The sequence below is a fragment of the Chiloscyllium punctatum genome, chromosome 17 (genome assembly GCF_047496795.1).
Source record: "Chiloscyllium punctatum isolate Juve2018m chromosome 17, sChiPun1.3, whole genome shotgun sequence".
In the NCBI taxonomy this organism is placed as follows: Eukaryota; Metazoa; Chordata; class Chondrichthyes; order Orectolobiformes; family Hemiscylliidae; genus Chiloscyllium; species Chiloscyllium punctatum.
The window spans coordinates 22,035,896-22,055,407 of NC_092755.1; positions in this window are offsets into that span (position 1 = coordinate 22,035,896).

Here is a 19,512-nt window from a genome sequence, read left to right on the forward strand (position 1 = left end):
GGTCTCCCTCGCTCCAGTTCTCTCTCTCGCTCCCATTCTCTCTCTCGCCCCCGTTCTCTCTCTCGCTCCCATTCTCTCTCTCGCCCCCGTTCTCTCTCTCGCCCCCGTTCGCTCTCTCGCTCCCGTTCTCTCTCTCGCTCCCATTCTCTCCCTTGCCCCCGGTTTCTCTCTCGCCCCCAGTCTCTCTCTCGCCCCCGGTTTCCCTCTCTTGCCCCCGTTCTCTCTCTCGCCCCCAGTCTCTCTCTCGCCCCCATTCTCTCTCTCGCCCCCAGTCTCTCACTCGCCCCCAGTCTCTCTTTCGCCCCCGGTCTCTCTCTCACTCCCATTCTCTGTCTCGCCCCCAGTCTCTCTCTCGCCCCGAGTCTCTCTCTCGCCCCGAGTCTCTCTCTCGCCCCCGTTCTCTCTCTCACTCCCGTTCTCTGTCTCGCCCCCAGTCTCCCTCTCGCCCCCAGTCTCTCTCTCGCCCCCAGTCTCTCCCTCACCCCCAGTCTCTCTCTCGCCCCTGGTTTCTCTCTCGCCCCCAGTCTCTCTCTCGCCACTAGTCTCTCTTTCACCCCCGTTCTCTCTCTCACTCCCGTTCTCTGTCTCACCCCCAGTCTCCCTCTCGCACCCAGTCTCTCTCTCGCCCCCAGTCTCTCCCTCACCCCCAGTCTCTCTCTCGCCCCTGGTTTCTCTCTCGCCCCCAGTCTCTCTCTCGCCACTAGTCTCTCTTTCACCCCCGGTTTCTCTCTCGCCCCCAGTCTCTCTCTGTCATCCCTGTCTCTCTCTCGCTCCCGTTCTCTCTCTCTTGCCCCCAGTCTCTCTCTCGCCCCCGTTCTCTCTCTCGCCCCCAGTCTCTCTCTCGCCCCCAGTCTCTCTCTCGTCCCCGGTCTCCCTCGCTCCAATTCTCTCTCTTGCCACCGGTTTCTCTCTCGCCCCCAGTCTCTCTCTCGTCCCCAGTCTCTCTCTCGCTCCCGTTCTCTCTCTTGCCCCCGGTCTGTCTCTCGCCCCCAGTTCCTCTCTCGCCCCTGGTTTCTCTCTCGCCCCCATTCTCTCTCTCGCTCCCATTCTCTCGCTTGCCCCGGTTTCTCTCTTGCCCCCGGTCTCCCACGCTCCAATTCTCTCTCTTGCCCCCAGTTTCTCTCTCACCCCCAATCTCTCTCTCGCCCCCGGTCTCTCTCTCACTCCCGTTCTCTCTCGCCCCCAGTTTCTCTCTCGCCCCCAGTCTCTCTCTCGTCCCCGGTCTCCCTCGCTCCAATTCTCTCTCTTGCCCCCGATCTCTCTCTCGCTCCCGTTCTCTGTCTTGCCCCCGGTTTCTCTATCACCCCCGTTCTCTCTCTCACCCCCGGTCTCTCTCGCCCCCAGTCTCTCTCTCGCCCCCGGTCTCTCGCTCGCCCCCGGTCTCTCTCTCACTCCCGTTCTCTGTCTCGCCCCCAGTCTCTCTCTCGCCCCCGGTTTCTCTCTCGCCCCCGTTGTCTCTCTCTCTCCCCCGGTCTCTCTTGCCCCCAGTCTCTCTCTCGCCCCCGTTCTCTCTCTCGCCCCCAGTCTCTGTCTCACCCCCAGTCTCTCTCTCGTCCCCTGGTCTCCCTCGCTCCAATTCTCTCTCTTGCCCCCGGTCTCTCTCTCACTCCCGTTCTCTATCTCGCCCCCCGGTCTCTCTCTCGCCCCTGGTGTCTCTCTCGCCCCCAGTCTCTCTCTCACCCCCGTTCTCTCTCTCGCCCCCGGTTTCTCTCTCGCCCCCAGTCTCTCTCTCACCCCCGTTCTCTCTCTCGTCCCCGGTCTCCCTCGCCCCCAGTCTCTCTCTCGCCCCCGGTTTCCCTCTCTTGCCCCCGTTCTCTCTCTCGCCCCCAGTCTCTCTCTCGCCCCAGTTCTCTCTCTCGCCCCGAGTCTCTCCCTCGCCCCCAGTTTCTCTCACACTCCCGTTCTCTCTCGAGAAACCGGTTTCCCTCTCACTCCCATTCTCTCTCCCCCCCCCAGTCTCTCTCTCGCCCCCAGTCTCTCTCTCGCCCCCGGTCTCTCTCTCACTCCCATTCTCTGTCTCGCCCCCAATTCTCTCTCTCGCCCCCGGTTTCTCTCTCGCCCCCAGTCTCTCTCTGTCATCCCCTGTCTCTCTCTCGCTCCCGTTCTCTCTCTCTTGCCCCCAGTCTCTCTCTCGCCCCCGTTCTCTCTCTCGCCCCCAGTCTCTCTCTCGCCCCCAGTCTCTCTCTCGTCCCCGGTCTCCCTCGCTCCAATTCTCTCTCTTGCCCCCGGTCTCTCTCTCGCCCCCAGTTTCTCTCTCGCCCCTGGTTTCTCTCTCGCCCCCAGGCTCTCTCTCGCCCCCGTTCTCTCTCCCACCCCCGAATTCTCTCTTACCCCCTGTCTCTCTCTCGCCCCCGTTCCATCTCTTGCCCCCGGTTTCTCTCTCGTCCCCGGTCTCTCTCTCGCCCCTGGTTTCACTCTCACCCACAGTCTCTCTCTCGCCCCCAGTCTCTCTCTCGCCCCTGGTTTCTCTCTCACCCCCCGTTCTCTCTGTCACCCCCGCTCTCTCTCACCCCCGGTCTCTCTCTCGCCCCCGGTTTCTCTCTCGCCCCCAGTCTCTCTCTCGCCCCCAGTCTCTCTCTCGCCCCCAGTCTCTCTCTCGCCCCCAGTCTCTCTCTCGTCCCCGGTCTCCCTCGCTCCCGTTCTCTCTCTCGCTCCCATTCTCTCTCTCGCCCCCGTTCTCTCTCTCGCTCCCGTTCTCTCTCTCGCCCCCGTTTTCTCTCTCGCCCCCGTTCTCTCTCTCGCTCCCGTTCTCTCTCTCGCTCCCGTTCTCTCTCTTGCCGCCGGTCTCTCTCTTGCCCCTAGTTTCTCTCTCGCCCCCATTCTCTCACTCGCTCCCATTCTCTCTCATGCCCCCGGTTTCTCTCTTGCCCCCGTTCTCTCTCTTGCCCCCGGTCTCTCTCTCGCTCCCGTTCTCTTTGCCCCCGGTGATTCTCTTGCCCCCATTCTCTCTCTCGCTCCCGGTCTCTCTCTCGCTCCCGTTCTCTCTCGCCCCCAGTCTGTCTCTCGCCCCCAGTCTCTCTCTCGCCCCCATTCTCTCTCTCGCCTCCATTCTCTCTCTTGCCCCCGGTTTCTCTCTCGCCCCCCGGTCTCTCTCTTGCCCCTGGTCTCTCTCTCACCCCCAGTCTCTCTCTTGCCCCCAGTTTCTCTCTCGCCCCCAGTCTGTCTATCGTCCCCAGTCTCTCTCTCGCCCCCATTCTCTCTCTCGCCCCCGTTCTCTCTCTTGCCCCCGGTTTCTCTCTCGCCCCCGGTCTCTCTCTTACCCCTGGTCTCTCTCTCACCCCCAGTCACTCTCTCACCCACAGTTTCTCTCTCGCCCCCAGTCTCTCTCTCGCCCCCAGTCTCTCTCTCACCCCTGGTTTCTCTCTCACCCCCAGTCTCTCTCTCGCCCCCGCTCTCTCTCACCGCCGGACTCTCTCTCGCCCCTGGTTTCTCTCTCGCCCCCAGTCTCTCTCTCTCACCCCCAGTCTCTCTCTTGCTCCCGGTTTCTCTCTTGTCCCTGGTCTCTCTCTCACCCCCAGTCTCTCTCTCGCTCCCGGTTTCTCTCTTGTCCCTGGTCTCTCTCTCACCCCCAGTCTCTCTCTCGCCCCTGGTCTCTCTCTCACCCCCAGTCTCTCTCTCGCCCCTGGTTTCTCTCTCGCCCCCAGTCTCTCTCTCACCCCTGGTTTCTCTCTCACCCCCAGTCTCTCTCTCGCCCCCGCTCTCTCTCACCGCCGGTCTCTCTCTCGCCCCTGGTTTCTCTCTCGCCCCCAGTCTCTCTCTCTCACCCCCAGTCTCTCTCTCGCTCCCGGTTTCTCTCTTGTCCCTGGTCTCTCTCTCACCCCCAGTCTCTCTCTCGCTCCCGGTTTCTCTCTTGTCACTGGTCTCTCTCTCACCCCCAGTCTCTCTCTCGCCCCTGGTCTCTCTCTCACCCCCAGTCTCTCTCTCGCCCCTGGTTTCTCTCTCGCCCCCAGTCTCTCTCTCGCCCCCAGTCTCTCTCTTTCTCTCGCACCCGGTCTGTCTCATCTCCCCGGTCTCTCTCTCTCTCTCGCCCCCAGTCTGTCTCATCACCTCGGTCTCTCTCTCTCTTGCCCCTGGTTTCTCTCTCGCCCCCAGTCTCTCTCTCTCTCTCGCCCACGGTCTGTTTCGTCACTCCTGTTCTATCGTCACCCCCGATCTCTCATCAACCCCGGTCTCCCTCGCTCCCGGTCTCCCTCAGCCTCAGTCTCTATCGTCCTTTGGTCTCCCTCTTCACCATTGGTCTCACTCACCACCAGTCTCTCAGCCCCCGGTCTCTCTCGCCCCCTGGTCACTCGTCAAAACCGGTCTCTCTCGCTCCCAGTTTCTCTCGCCTCCGGTCTCTCTCGTCACCCACAGTCTCTCTTCACCCACTGTCTCTGTCGCCCCCGGTCTCTCTTTCACTCCCGTTCTCTGTCTCGCCCCCAGTCTCTCTCTCGCCCCTAGTTTCTCTCTCGCCCCCGTTCTCTCTCTCGCCCCCGGTCTCTCTCGCCCCCAGTCTCTCTCTCATCCCCGGTCTCTCTCTCGCCCCCACTCTCTCTCTCGCCCCCAGTCTCTCTCTCGTCCCCGGTCTCCCTAACTCCAATTCACTCTCTTGCCCCTGGTCTCTCTCTCACTCCCGTTCTCTATCTCGCCCCCGGTCTCTCTCTCGCCCCTGGTGTCTCTCTCGCCCCCAGTCTCTCTCTCGCCCCCATTCTCTCTCTCGCCCCCGTTCTCTCTCTAGCCCCCAGTCTCTCTCTCGCCCCCAGTCTCTCTCTCGTCCCCGGTCTCCCTTGCTCCAATTCTCTCTCTTGCCCCCGGTCTCTCTCTCGCTCCCGTTCTCTCTCTTGCCCCCGGTTTCTCTCTTGCCCCCATTCTCTCTCTCGCTCCTGTTCTCTCTCTTGCCCCCGGTTTCTCTCTCTAGCCCCCGGTCTCTCTCGCTCCGAGTTTCTCTCTCGCCTCTAGTCTCTCTCTCACCCCCGTTCTCTCTCTCGCCCCCGGTTTCTCGCTCGCCCCCAGTCTTTCTCTCGCCCCCGGTTTCCCTCTCTTGCCCCCGTTCTCTCTCTCGCCCCCAGTCTCTCTCTCGCCCCCACTCTCTCTCTCACCCCCAGTCTCTCTCTCGCCCCCAGTTTCTCTCACACTCCCGTTCTCTCTCTAGTCCCTGGTTTCCCTCTCACTCCCATTCTCTCTCTCGCCCCCAGTCTCTCTCTCGCCCCCAGTCTCCCTCTCGCCCCCGGTCTCTCTCTCACTCCCATTCTCTGTCTCGCCCCCAGTCTCTCTCTCACCCCCAGTCTCTCTCTCGCCCCCAGTCTCTCTCTCGCCCCTGGTTTCTCTCTCGCCCCCAGTCTCTCTCTCGCCACTAGTCTCTCTTTCACCCCCGGTTTCTCTCTCGCCCCCAGTCTCTCTCTGTCATCCCCTGTCTCTCTCTCGCTCCCGTTCTCTCTCTCTTGCCCCGAGTCTCTCTCTCGCCCCCGTTCTCTCTCTCACTCCCGTTCTCTGTCTCGCCCCCAGTCTCCCTCTCGCACCCAGTCTCTCTCTCGCCCCCAGTCTCTCCCTCACCCCCAGTCTCTCTCTCGCCCCTGGTTTCTCTCTCGCCCCCAGTCTCTCTCTCGCCACTAGTCTCTCTTTCACCCCCGGTTTCTCTCTCGCCCCCAGTCTCTCTCTGTCATCCCCTGTCTCTCTCTCGCTCCCGTTCTCTCTCTCTTGCCCCCAGTCTCTCTCTCGCCCCCGTTCTCTCTCTCGCCCCCAGTCTCTCTCTCGCCCCCAGTCTCTCTCTCGTCCCCGGTCTCCCTCGCTCCAATTCTCTCTCTTGCACCCGGTCTCTCTCTCGCCCCCAGTTTCTCTCTCGCCCCTGGTTTCTCTCTCGCCCCCATTCTCTCTCTCGCTCCCATTCTTTCGCTTGCCCCGGTTTCTCTCTTGCCCCCGGTCTCCCTCGCTCCAATTCTCTCTCTTGCCCCCAGTTTCTCTCTCACCCCCAATCTCTCTCTCGCCCCCGGTCTCTCTCTCACTCCCGTTCTCTCTCGCCCCCAGTTTCTCTCTCGCCCCCAGGCTCTCTCTCGCCCCCGTTCTCTCTCCCACCCCCGGATTCTCTCTTACCCCCTGTCTCTCTCTCGCCCCCGTTCTCTCTCTCGCCCCCGTTCTCTCTCTCGCCCCCGTTCTCTCACTCGCTCCCGTTCTCTCTCTCGCTCCCGTTCTCTCTCTCGCTCCCGTTCTCTCTCTCGCCCCCGTTCTCTCTCTCGCCCCCGTTCTCTCACTCGCTCCCGTTCTCTCTCTCGCTCCCGTTCTCTCTCTTGCCGCCGGTCTCTCTCTCGCCCCTAGTTTCTCTCTCGCCCCCATTCTCTCACTCGCTCCCATTCTCTCTCATGCCCCCGGTTTCTCTCTTGCCCCCGTTCTCTCTCTTGCCCCCGGTCTCTCTCTCGCTCCCGTTCTCTCTTGCCCCCGGTGATTCTCTTGCCCCCATTCTCTCTCTCGCCCCCGGTCTCTCTCTCGCTCCCGTTCTCTCTCGCCCCCAGTCTGTCTCTCGCCCCCAGTCTCTCTCTCGCCCCCATTCTCTCTCTCGCCTCCATTCTCTCTCTTGCTCCCGGTTTCTCTCTCGCCCCCCGGTCTCTCTCTTGCCCCTGGTCTCTCTCTCAACCCCAGTCTCTCTCTTGCCCCCAGTTTCTCTCTCGCCCCCAGTCTGTCTATCGTCCCCAGTCTCTCTCTCGCCCCCATTCTCTCTCTCGCCCCCGTTCTCTCTCTTGCCCCCCGTTTCTCTCTCGGCCCCGGTCTCTCTCTTGCCCCTGGTCTCTCTCTCACCCCCAGTCTCTCTCTCACCCCCAGTTTCTCTCTCGCCCCCAGTCTCTCTCTCTCACCCCCAGTGTCTCTCTCGCTCCCGGTCTCTCTCTTGTCCCTGGTCTCTCTCTCACCCCCAGTCTCTCTCTCGCCCCTGGTTTCTCTCTCGCCCCCGGTCTCTCTCTTGCCCCTGGTCTCTCTCTCACCCCCAGTCTCTCTCTCACCCCCAGTTTCTCTCTCGCCCCCAGTCTCTCTCTCTCTCACCCCCAGTGTCTCTCTCGCCCCCGGTCTCTCTCTCGCCCCCGCTCTCTCTCACCCCCGGTCTCTCTCTCGCCCCTGGTTTCTCTCTCGCCCCCAGTCTCTCTCTCTCACCCCCAGTCTCTCTCTCGCCCTCGGCCTCTCTCTTGTCCCTGGTCTCTCTCTCACCCCCAGTCTCTCTCTCGCCCCTGGTTTCTCTCTCGCCCCCAGTCTCTCTCTCGCCCCCAGTCTCTCTCTTTCTCTCGCACCCGGTCTGTCTCATCTCCCCGGTCTCTCTCTCTCTCGCCCCCAGTCTGTCTCATCACCTCGGTCTCTCTCTCTCTTGCCCCTGGTTTCTCTCTCGCCCCCAGTCTCTCTCTCTCTCTTGCCCACGGTCTGTTTCGTCACTCCTGGTCTATCGTCACCCCCGATCTCTCATCAACCCCGGTCTCCCTCGCTCCTGGTCCCCCTCGGCCTCAGTCTCTATCGTCCTTCGGTCTCCCTCTTCTCCATTGGTCTCACTCACCCCCAGTCTCTCTCGCCCCCGGTCTCTCTCGCCCCTGGTCACTCGTCAAACCCGGTCTCTCTCGCTCCCAGTTTCTCTCGCCTCCGGTCTCTCTCGTCACCCAGAGACTCTCTTCACCCCCTGTCTCTGTCGCCCCCGGTCTCTCTCTCACTCCCGTTCTCTGTCTCGTCCCCAGTCTCTCTCTCGCCCCTAGTTTCTCTCTCGCCCCCGTTCTCTCTCTCACCCCCGGTCTCTCTCGCCCCCAGTCTCTCTCACGCCCCCGGTCTCTCGCTCGCCCCCGGTCTCTCTCTCACTCCCGTTCTCTGTCTCGCCCCCAGTCTCTCTCTCGCCCCCGGTTTCTCTCTCGCCCCCGTTCCCTCTCTCGCCCCCGGTCTCTCTCGCCCCCAGTCTCTCTCTCAACCCCGGTCTCTCTCTCGCCCCCAGTCTCTCTCTCGCCCCCAGTCTCTCTCTCGTCCCCGGTCTCCCTCGCTCCAATTCTCTCTCTTGCCCCCGGTCTCTCTCTCACTCCCGTTCTCTATCTCGCCCCCGGTCTCTCTCTCGCTCCCGTTCTCTCCCGCCCCCAGTTTCTCTCTCGCCCCCAGTCTCTCTCTCACCCCTGTTCTCACTCTCACCCCCAGTCTCTCTCTCGCCCCCAGTCTCTCTCTCGCCTCCAGTTTCTCTCTCACTCCCGTTCTCTCTCTCGCCCCCGGTTTCCCTCTCTTGCCCCCGTTCTCTCTCTCGCCCCCAGTCTCTCTCTCGCCCCCAGTATCTCTCTCGCCTCCAGTTTCTCTCTCACTCCCGTTCTCTCTCTAGTCCCCGGTTTCCCTCTCACTCCCGTTGTCTCTCTCGCCCCCAGTCTCTCTCTCACCCCCGTTCTCTCTCTCGCCCCCGGTTTCTCTCTTGCCCCCGGTGTCTCTCTCGCCCCCGTTCCCTCTCTTGCCCCAGGTTTCTCTCTCGCCCCCAGTCTCTCTCTCGCCCCCGGTTTCTCTCTCGCCCCCGGTCTCTCTCTCGCCCTTGGTTTCTCTCTCACCCCCATTCTCTCTCTCGCCCCCGTTCCTTCTCTTGCCCCCGATCTCTCTCTCACTCCCATTCTCTCTCGCCCCCAGTCGCTCTCTCGCCTCCAGTTTCTCTCTCACTCCCGTCCTCTCTCTTGCCCCCAGTTTCTCTCTCGCTCCCAGTCTGTCTCTCGCCCCCAGTCTCTCTCTCGCCCCCATTCTCTCTCTCGCCCCCGTTCTCTCTCTTGACCCTGGTTTCTCTCTCGCCCCCCGGTCTCTCTCTTGCCCCTGGTGTCTCTCTCGCCCCCAGTCTCTCTCTCGTCCCCAGTCTCTCTCTCACCGCTGGTTTCTCTCTCACCCCCAATCTCTCTCTCGCCCCCGGTCTCTCTCTCACTCCCGTTCTCTCTCGCCCCCAGTCTCTCTCTCGCCCCCATTCTCTCTCTCGCCCCCAGTCTCTCTCTCGCCCCCAGTCTCTCTCTCACCCCCAGTCTCTCTCTCGCCTCCAGTTTCTCTCTCGCTCCCAGTCTCTCTCTTGCCCCCAGTCTCTCTCTCACCCTTGGTTTCTCTCTCACCCCCAGTCTCTCTCTCGCCCCCACTCTCTCTCACCCCCGTTCTTTCTCTCACCCCCGGTCTCTCTCTCGCCCCCGGTTTGTCTCTCGCCCCCAGTCTCTCTCTCTCACCCCCAGTCTCTCTCTCGCCCCCGGTTTCTCTCTCGCCCCCAGTCTCTCTCTCGCTCCTGGCTTCTCTCTCGCCCCAGTCTCTCTCTCGCCCCAGTCTCTCTCTCTCTCTTGCCCCTGGTTTCTCTCTCGCCCCCAGTCTCTCTCTCTCTCCCGCCCCCAGTCTGTTTCATCACTCCTGGTCTATCGTCACCCCCGGTCTCTCATCAACCCCGGTCTCCCTTGCTCCCGATCTCCCTCGGCCTCAGTCTCTATCGTCCTTCGGTCTCTCTCTTCACCATTGGTCTCACTCACCCCCAGTCTCTCTCGCCCCCCGTCTCTCTCGCCCCTGGTGACTCGTCAAACCCGGTCTCTCTCGCTCCCAGTTTCTCTTGCCTCCAGTCTCTCTCGTCACCCACAGTCTCTCGTCACCCCCTATCTCTGTCACCTCCGGTCTCTCTCGTTCCCGATCACTCAGGTACCCCCAGTGTCTCTCGCCCCCCGGTCTCTCTCACCCCCGGTCCCTTGTCACCCCCCGGTCTCTCTCGTCACTTCCTCTCTCTCTCACCCCCCGGTCTCCCTCATCTCTCCCGGTCTCTCTCTCACTGTCCCTGGTCTCTCTTGCCCTATCAGGTCCCTCTCGATCCCCGACTCTCTCGTCCCCGGCCTCTCTCACCGTCCCTGGTCTCTCTTGCCTCCAGTCTCTCTTGTCGCCCCCTGTCTTGCGTCCCTCCCCGGTCTCTCTCGCCCACCCCGGTCTCTCATCGCCCCTGGTCTCTCTCGCGTCCTGTCTCTCTCATCGCCCCTGGTCTCTTCCCCCTTCCCACACCCCCGGTCTCTCTCTCGCGCCCGGGCTTTCTCGCGCACAGTCTCTCTCGCCCCCCGGCCTGTGTCATTGCTCCCTGCCTCTCTCGCACCCAGCCTCTCTCGCTCCTGGTCTCTCTCGCTCCCGGTCTCTCTCTCTCATCCCCAGTCACTCTCGGCCCCGGTCTCTCTTGACCCCACTTTCTCTCTCGCCCCCAATCTCTCTCATCGCCCCTGGTGTGTCTCGTCTCCCCCTGTCTCTCGCCCCTGGTCTCCCTCACCGCAGGTCTCTTTTGCATCCCGGTCTCTCTCGCCCCTGGTCTCTCTTGCCCCACCGGTCTATCTCTCCGCCCCCCCCCCGGTCTCTCTCGTCCCCGGTCTCTCTCTCTCACATCCCCGGTCTATCTCGCCGCCCCCCCCCCCCCGGTCTCTGTTGTCCCCGGTCTCTCTGTCTCACCCCCGGTCTCTCTCGCCCCTGGTCACTCTCACCCCCGGTCTCTCTCGTCACCCCGTCTCTCTTGCCCCTGGACTCTCTCTCGCCCCCGGTCTCTCTTCACCCCTGATCTCTCTCTCTCGCCCCCGGTATCTCTCGCTCCTGGTCTCTCTCTTCACCCCCTCCCTCTCAACCCTGGTCGCTTTCTCGCCCCCAGTCTCACTCTTGTGCCCTGTCTCTCTCGCCCCCTGGTCTCCCTTATTGTTCCCCAGTCTCTCTCGCCCCCGGTCTCTCTCGTTGTCCCTGGTCTCTCGTCACCCCCGGGTCTCTCTCCACTCCAATCTCTCTCGCCCCCGGAGACTTTCACCCCCCCGGTCTCTCTCACGCCCTGTCTCTCTCTCTCTCACCCCCGGTATCTCACCCCCGGTTTCTCTCGTCACCCCCTCCATCTCACTCTCGATCTCCTTCTCGTCCCCAGTCTCTCTTCACCCCTGGTCTCACTCTCTCGTCCCCATGCTCTCTCTCGCCCCCCTGCTCTCTCTTGCCCCCGGTCTCTATTGTCGCAATCGGTCTCTTGTCACCCCCGGTTCTCTCTCGTCCCCAGTTTCTCTCGCCCCGGTCTCTCTCGTTGTCCCTGGTCTCTCGTCACCCCTGGGTCTCTCTCTATCCCAATCTCTCTCGCCCCCGGTGTCTTTCGCCCCCCCGGTCTCTCTTGCCTCACCCGGTCTCTCTTCGCTCCTGGTCTCTCTCTCTCGCCCCCGGTTTCGCTCACCCCTGGTCTCTTGTCATCCCCGGGTCTCTCTTGACCCCGGTCTCTGCCCCCCCTCACTCCCTTGCCCCCGGTCTCTAGTGTCGCTCCCAGTCTCTCGTCGCCCCTGATCACTCGTCATCCCCGGTCTCTCACCCCGGTCACCATCTCGCCACGGTCACACTCACACTCCCAGTCTGTCCTCATCGCCCCAGTCTCTCTTGTCAACCCCTCTCTCTTGCCCCCTCGGTTTCTCATCACCGCTGGTCTCACGCTCGCGGTCTCTCTCCCTCCCGGTCTCTCATCACCCCCGTTCTCTTGCGCCCCGGTTGCTCTCAGCCCCCCCCTTGTCTCTCGTCACTCCTGGTCTCTCTCGCCCCCCGGTCTGTCTCGCCCCCAGTCTCTCTCACCCCCGCTCTCTCGCCCCCCGGTCTCTCTCGCCCCCAGTCTCTCTCACCCCCCTCTCTCTCACCCCCCGGTCTCTCTCGTCCCAAGTCTCTCTCCTCCCCTCGCCCCCGTCTCTTGTCGCCTCTGGTCTCTCTCGCGTCTGGTTTCTCTCGTTGCCCCTGATCTCTTGTCAACCCCGGTCTCTCACTCCTGAACTTTCTCGCGTCCAGTCTCTCTCGACGCCCCCGGTCTCTCTCTCGCCCCCTGTCTCTCTTTTGCGACAGTCTCTCTTTCGCCCCCGGTCTGTCTCGTCACCCCCCCGTCTCTCTCTTCACCCCCCATCTCTCTCTTCACCCCATGTCTCTCTCTTCACCCCATGTCTCTCTCTCTCTCACCGCGGTTTCTCTCATCACCACCAGTCTTTCCCGTCGCCCCCGGTCGCTCTCGTCGCCCCCGATTTCTCTTGCTCCCCGGACTCTCACGTCACCCCCCGGTCTCTGACTCTCTCGGCCCTGGACTCTCACGTCACCCCCGGTCTCTGTCTCTCTCGGCTCCGGTCTCTCGCGTCGCCCCCCCCCCCATCGGGAACCTCTCGTTGCCCATGGTATCTCTCGTCACCCCCGGTCTCTCTCGCGCCACCAGGTCTCTCTCACCCCACGGTGTCTCGCCCTGGTTTCTCTCGTTGCCCCCGGTCTCTTTCACCCTCTGGTCTCTAATCAGCCCCGGTCTCAGGTCACCCCCGGTCTCTCGCCCCCGATCTCTCTCGCCCCCGATCTCTCTCGTCCTGGGTCTCTCTTGTCACTCCTTCTCTCTCGTCCCCAGTCTTTCTTGCCCCCGGCCACTGACTCACACCCGGCCTGTCTCGCACCCAGTCTCTCTCGCTCCCCCCATCTCTCTCGCCCCCGGTCTCTCTTGTTGCCCCCAGTCTCTCGTCACCCCCAGCATCTCGCCCTCGATCTCACTCGCACCTGGCCTCACTCGCTCCCCACTCTCTCACGCCTCCGGTCTCTCTCTCACCGCTGGTCTCTCTCTCCCTCGGTCTCTCTTGCCTCCGGTCTCTCTCTTGCCCCCGGTCTCTCTCACCCCTGGTCTCTCTTGCCCCCAGTCTCTCTCTTGCCCCCGGTCTCTCTCTCGCTCCCGGTCTCTCTCTCCCTCGGTCTCTCTCGCCTCCGGTCTCTCTCTTGCCCCCGTTCTCTCTTGCCCCCGGTCTCTCTCACCTCCAGTCTCTCTCTTGCCCCCGGTCTCTCTCGTCCCCGGTCTCTCTCTCCCTCGGTCTCTCTTGCCTCCGGTCTCGCTCTTGCCCCCGGTCTCTCTCGCCCCCGGTCTCTCTCTCCCTCGGTCTCTCTTGCCTGCGGTCTCTCTCTTGCCTCCGGTCTCTCTCTCCCTCGGTCTCTCTCGCCTCCGGTCTCTCTCTTGCCCCCGGTCTCTCTCGCCTCCGGTCTCTCTCTTGCCCCCGGTCTCTCTCGCCTCCGGTCTCTCTCTTGCCCCCGGTCTCTCTCTTGACCCCTGTATCTCTCTCCCTCGGTCTCTCTTGCCCCCGGTCTCTCTTGCCCCCGGTCTCTCTCGTCTCCGGTCTCTCTCTTGCCCCCGGACACTCTCGCCCCCGGTCTCTCTCATCCCAGTATCTCTCGTCATCCCCTTTCTCTTGCCCCCGGTCTCTCTTGTCACCCCTGGTCTCTTGTCACCCCCGATGTCTCGCCCCCAGTCTCTCTCGCACCTGGTCTCTCTTGCCTCCAGTCTCTCTCACCCTCCTGGTCTCTGTCGTCACACCCAGCCACTCTCGTCACCCCCAGTCTCTCTCGTCCTCGGTCTCTCTCATTGCCGCCGGACTCTTGTCACTCCCTCTCTCTCTCTCTCTCATCCCAGTCTCTCTCGTCACCGCCGGTCTTTCCCATCGCCCCCATTCTCTCACGTCGCCCCCGATCTCTCTCGCCCCTGAACTCTCTCGTCCCCGATCTCTCACGTCGCCCCCGTTCTCTCACGTCGCCCCCGATCTCTCTCGCCCCCGATCACTCTCGCCCCTGGACTCTCTCGTCCCCGGTCTCTCACGTCACCCCCGTTCTCTCACGTCGCCCCCGATCTCTCTCGCCCCTGGACTCTCTCGTCCCCGATCTCTCACGTCGCCCCCGTTCTCTCACGTCGCCCTCGATCTCTTTCACTCCCGGTCTCTCTCGCCCCTGGACTCTCTCGTCCCCGATCTCTCACGTCGCCCCCGTTCTCTCACGTCCGGATCTCTCTCGCTCCCGGTCTCTCTCGCCCCTGGACTCTCTCGTCCCCGTTCTCTCACGTCGTCCCCGGTCTCTCACGTCGCCCCCGATCTCTCTCGCCCCCGATCACTCTCGCCCCAGGACTCTCTCTACCCGGTCTCTCTCGTTGCTCCCGGTATCTCTCGCCCCCGGATTCTCTCGCCCCAGTCTCTCACGTCTCCCCCGGTCTCTCTTATCTCCCCCGGTCTCTCTCGCCCCCGGACTCTCTCGCCCCTGTTTCTGTCTCGCCCCCGGTCTCTCTCGCCCCTGGTCACTCTCTTTGCCACCCCGGTCTCTCTCGCCCCCAATCTCTCTCGACCCCGGTCTCTCTCTTTGCCCCCCCAGTCTCTCTCTCGCCCCCGGTCTCTCTCTTTGCCTCCCCCGGTCTCTCTCGCCCCCGGTCTCTCTCTTTGCCCCCGCCCCGGTCTCTCTCGCCCCCGGTCTCTCTCTTTGCCCCCCCAGGTCTCTGTCGCCCCCGGTCTCTCTCTTTGCCACCCCGGTCTCTCTCACCCCCAAGCTCTCTCACCCCCGGTCTCTCTCGTTGCCCCCCAGTCTCTCTCTCGCCCCCGGTCTCTCTCTTGGCCCCCCCCGGTCTCTCATGCCCCCGGTCTCTCTCTTTGCCCCCCCCGGTCTCTCTCGCCCCCGGTCTCTCCCTTTGCCCCCCCAGGTCTCTCTCGCCCCCGGTCTCTCTCTTTGCCCCCCCGGTCTCTCTCTTGCCCCCGGTCTCTCTCTTTGCCCCCCCGCTCTCTCTCGGCCCCGGTCTCTCTCTTTGCCACCCCCGGTCTCTCTCGCCCCCGGTCTCTCTCTTTGCCCCTCACCCCCGGTCTGTCTCACCCTGGTCACTTTCTTTGCCCGACCCGGTCTCTCTCGCCCCTGGTCACTTTCTTGGCCCCCCCCCGGTCTCTCTTGCCGCCCCCGGGATCTCTCGACCACGGTCGCTCTCTTTGCCCCCCCCAGTCTCTCTCACCCCCGGTCTCTCTCTTTGCCCCCCCCAGTCTCTCTCACCCCCAGTCCTCTCTCGCCCCCGGTGTCTCTCTTTGAACCCCACCCCCAGTCTCTCTCACCCCCGTCTCTCTCCTTGCCCCTCCCCGTTCTCTCTCACCCCCGGTCTCTCTCTTTATCCCCCCCCCCAGTCTCTCTCACCCCCGGTCTCTCTCTTTATCCCCCCCCCAGTCTCTCTCACCCCGGTCTCTCTCACCCCCGGTGTCTCTTGCCACCCCAGTCTCTCTCTTTGCCCCCGCGGTCTCTCTCACCCCCGGTCTCTTTCGCCACCCCCGTTCTCTATCTCGCCGCCCCTGGTCTCTCTCACCCCTGGTCTCTCTCTTTGTCCCCCTGGTCTCTATCACCCCCAGTCTCTCTCGCCGCCCCCGGTCTCTCTCACCCCCGGTCTCTCTCTTTTCCCCCCCTGGTCTCTCTCGCCCCCGGTCTCTCTCGCCCCCGGTCTCTTTCGCCACCCCCGTTCTCTATCTCGCCGCCCCGGTCCCTCTCACCCCTGGTCTCTCTCTTTGTCACCCTGGTCTCTATCACCCCCAGTCTCTCTCGCCGCCCCCGGTCTCTCTCACCCCCGGTCTCTCTCTTTTACCCCCTGGTCCCTCTCACCCCCGGTCTCTCTCTTTGACCCCCTGGTCTCTCTCGGCCCCGGTGTCTCTCGTCTCCAATCTCTCTCTTTGCCCCCTTGGTCTCTATTGTCCCTGGTCTCTCTTGCACCCCGGTCTCTCTCTTTGTCCCCCTGGTCTCGATCAACCCCATTCTCTCTCTTTGTCCCCCCGGTCTCTCTCTCTGCACCCCGGTCTCACTCGACCCCGGTCTTTTCTTTTCCCCCCGGTCTCTCTTGCCCCCGGTCTCTCTCTTTGCCCCCTGGTCTCTATTGTCCCTGGTCTCTCTCGCCCCCCGGTCTCTCTCTTTGCCCCCTTGGTCTCTCTCGGCCCCAGTCTCTCTCTTTTCCACCCTGGTCTCTCTTGCTCCCCATCGCTCTCGCCCCCGTTCTCTCTCACCCCCGGTCTGTCTCTTTAAACCCCGGCCTCTCTCGCCACCCCCGGTCTCTCTCACCCCCGGTCTCTCTCACCCCCGGTCTCTCTCACCCCCAGTCTCTCTCGCCCCCGGTCTCTCTCGCTGCCCCCCCCGGTCTCTCTCGCTCTGAGCCTTTCTCGCCGCCCCCTGTCTTTCTCGCCCCCGGTCTCTCTCGCCTCCAATCTCTCTCTTTGCCCCCTTGGTCTCTCTCACCCCCGGTCTCTCTCTTTGCCCCCCCGCTCTCTCTTGCCCTCGGTCTCTCTCTTTGACCCCTCGATCTCTCTCGCCCCCGGTCGCTCTCTTTGCCCCCCTCGGTCTCTCTCACCCCCAGTCTCTCTTGCCACCCCCAGTCTCTCTCGCCGCCCCCCGTTCTCTCTCGCCCCCGGTCTCTTTCTTGCGCCTGGTCTCTCTCTTTGCCCCCCCCCTCCAGTCTCTCTCACCCCCAGTCTCTCTTGCCGCCCCCAGTCTCTCTCGCCGCCCCCGTTCTCTCTCACCCCCGGTCTCTCTCTTTGACCCCCCGGTCTCTCTCACCCCCGGTCTCTCTCTTTGCCCCCCCGGTCTCTCTCGCTCCCGGTCTCTTTCTTGCGCCTGGTCTCTCTCTTTGCCCCCCCCCCCAGTCTCTCTCACCCCCAGTCTCTCTTGCCGCCCCCAGTCTCTCTCGCCACCCCCGTTCTCTCTCACCCCCGGTCTCTCTCTTTGCCCCCCCCGGTCTCTCTCGCCCCCGGTCTCTCTCTTTGCCCCCCCGGTCTCTCTCGCTCCCGGTCTCTCTCTTTGCCCCCTCCCCCGGTCTCTCTCTCGCCCCCGGTCTCTCTCGCCCCTGGTTACTCTCTTTGCCACCCCGGTCTCTCTCGTCCCCGGTCTCTCTCTCGTCCCCGGTCTTTCTCGTCCCCGATCTCTCTCTCGTCCCCGGTCTTTCTCGTCCCCGGTCTCTCTCGCCCCTGGTCTCTCTCTTGCCACCCCCAGTCTCTCTCGCCGCCCCCGTTCTCTCTCACCCCCGGTCTCTCTCTTTGCCCCCCCGGTCTCTCTCACCCCCGGTCTCTCTCTTTGCCCCCCTGGTCTCTCTCGCCCCTGGTCTCTCTCACCCCTGGTCTCTCTCGCCCCCCACCCCCTCGGTGTCTCTCGCTCCCGGTCTCGCTCTTTGCCCCCGCGGTCTCTCTCGCCCCTGGTCTCTCTCGCCCCTGGTCTCTCTCACCGCCCCCGGTCTCTCTCGCACCCCCCCGGTCTCTCTCGCCCCTGGTCTCTCTCTCCCCCCCCACCCCGGTCTCTCTCGCCCCTGGTCTCTCTCTTTGCACCCCCCGGACTCTCTCGACCCCGGTCTCTCTCTTTGCACCCCCCAGTCTCTCTCGCCCCCAGTCTCTCTCGCCCCCCACAGTCTCTCTCGCCCCACCCCCGGTCTCTCTCGCCACCCCCCCGGTCTCTCTCACCCCCCCAGTGTCTCTCGCTCCCGGTCTCTCTCGCCCCCGGTCTCTCTCGCTCCCGTTCTCTCTCGCCCCCGGTCTCTCTCGCCTCCCCCCCTCGGTGTCTCTCGCTCCCGGTCTCTCTCTTTGACCCCCCCGATCTCTCTCGCCCCCGGTCTCTCTCGCCCCTGGTCTCTCTCTCCCCCCCCACCCCAGTCTCTCTCGCCCCTGGTCACTCTCTTTGCCCCCCCCCCCCAGTCTCTTCCGACCCCGGTCTCTCTCTTTGCCCCCCCCCGGTCTCTCTCTCGCCCCCGGTCTCTCTCTCGCCCCCGGTCTCTCTCTCGCCCCCGGTCTCTCTCGCCCCTGGTTACTCTCTTTGACACCCCGGTCTCTCTCGTCCCCGGTCTCTCTCTCGTCCCCGGTCTTTCTCGTCCCCGATCTCTCTCTCGTCCCCGGTCTTTCTCGTCCCCGGTCTCTCTCGCCCCTGGTCTCTCTCTTTGCCACCCCAGTCTCTCTTGCCCCCAGTCTCTCTCTTTGCCCCCCCCCGGTCTCTGTCGCCCCCGGTCTCTCTCTTTGCCCCCCCCGGTCTCTCTCGCCCCCGGTCTCTCTCTTTGCCCCCCCGGTCTCTCTCACTCCCGGTCTCTCTCTTTGCCCCCCCCCCCGGTCTCTCTCTCGCCCCCGGTCTCTCTCACCCCTGGTTACTCTCTTTGCCACCCCGGTCTCTCTCGTCCCCGGTCTCTCTCTCATCCCCGGTCTTTCTCGTCCCTGGTCTCTCTCGCCCCTGGTCACTCTCTTTGCCACACCGGTCTCTCTTGCCCCCAAATCTCTCTCACCCCCAGTCTCTCTCACCCCCAGTCTCTCTCGCCCCCGGTCTCTCTCGCCCCTGGTCTCTCTCTTTGCCACCCCACTCTCTCTTGCCCCCAGTCTCTCTCTTTGCCCCCCCGGGTTCTGTTGCCCCCGGTCTCTCTCTTTGCCCCCCCCGGTCTCTCTCGCCCCGGTCTCTCTCTTTGCCCCCCCGGTCTCTCTCGCTCCCGGTCTCTCTCTTTGCCCCCTCCCCCGGTCTCTCTCTCGCCCCCGGTCTCTCTCGCCCCTGGTTACTCTCTTTGCCACCCCGGTCTCTCTCGTCCCCGGTCTCTCTCTCGTCCCCGGTCTTTCTCGTCCCCGATCTCTCTCTCGTCCCCGGTCTTTCTCGTCCCCGGTCTCTCTCGCCCCTGGTCTCTCTCTTTGCCACCCCAGTCTCTCTTGCCCCCAGTCTCTCTCTTTGCCCCCCCCGGTCTCTGTCACCCCCGGTCTCTCTCTTTGCCCCCCCCGGTCTCTCTCGCCCCCGGTCTCTCTCTTTGCCCCCCCCGGTCTCTCTCACTCCCGGTCTCTCTCTTTGCCCCCCCCCCCCCGGTCTCTCTCTCGCCCCCGGTCTCTCTCACCCCTGGTTACTCTCTTTGCCACCCCGGTCTCTCTCGTCCCCGGTCTCTCTCTCATCCCCGGTCTTTCTCGTCCCTGGTCTCTCTCGCCCCTGGTCACTCTCTTTGCCACACCGGTCTCTCTTGCCCCCAAATCTCTCTCACCCCCAGTCTCTCTCACCCCCAGTCTCTCTCGCCCCCGGTCTCTCTCGCCCCTGGTCTCTCTCTTTGCCACCCCAGTCTCTCTTGCCCCCAGTCTCTCTCTTTGCCCCCCCGGGCTCTGTCGCCCCCGGTCTCTCACTTTGCCCCCCCCCGGTCTCTCTCGCCCCCGGTCTCTCTCTTTGCCCCCCCCGGTCTCTCTCGCTCCCGGTCTCTCTCTTTGCGCCCCCCCGGTCTCTCTCTCGCCCCCGGTCTCTCTCGCCCCTGGTTACTCTCTTTGCCACCCCGGTCTCTCTCGTCCCCGGTCTCTCTCTCGTCCCCGGTCTTTCTCGTCCCCGATCTCTCTCGTCCCCGGTCTTTCTCGTCCCCGGTCTCTCTCGCCCCTGGTCTCTCTCTTTGCCACCCCAGTCTCTCTTGCCCCCAGTCTCTCTCTTTGCCCCCCCCGGTCTCTGTCGCCCCCGGTCTCTCCCTTTGCCCCCCCCGGTCTCCCTCGCCCCCGGTCTCTCTCTTTGCCCCCCCCGGTCTCTCTCACTCCCGGTCTCTCCCTTTGCCCCCCCCGGTCTCTCTCTCACCCCCGGTCTCTCTCGCTCCTGGTTACTCTCTTTGCCACCCCGGTCTCTCTCGTCCCCGGTCTCTCTCTCGTCCCCGGTCTTTCTCGTCCCCGGTCTTTCTCGTCCCCAGTCTCTCTCGCCCCCGATCTCTCTCGCCACCCCGGTCTCTCTCGTCCCCGGTCTCTCTCTCGTCCCCGGTCTTTCTCGTCCCCGGTCTTTCTCGTCCCCGGTCTTTCTCGTCCC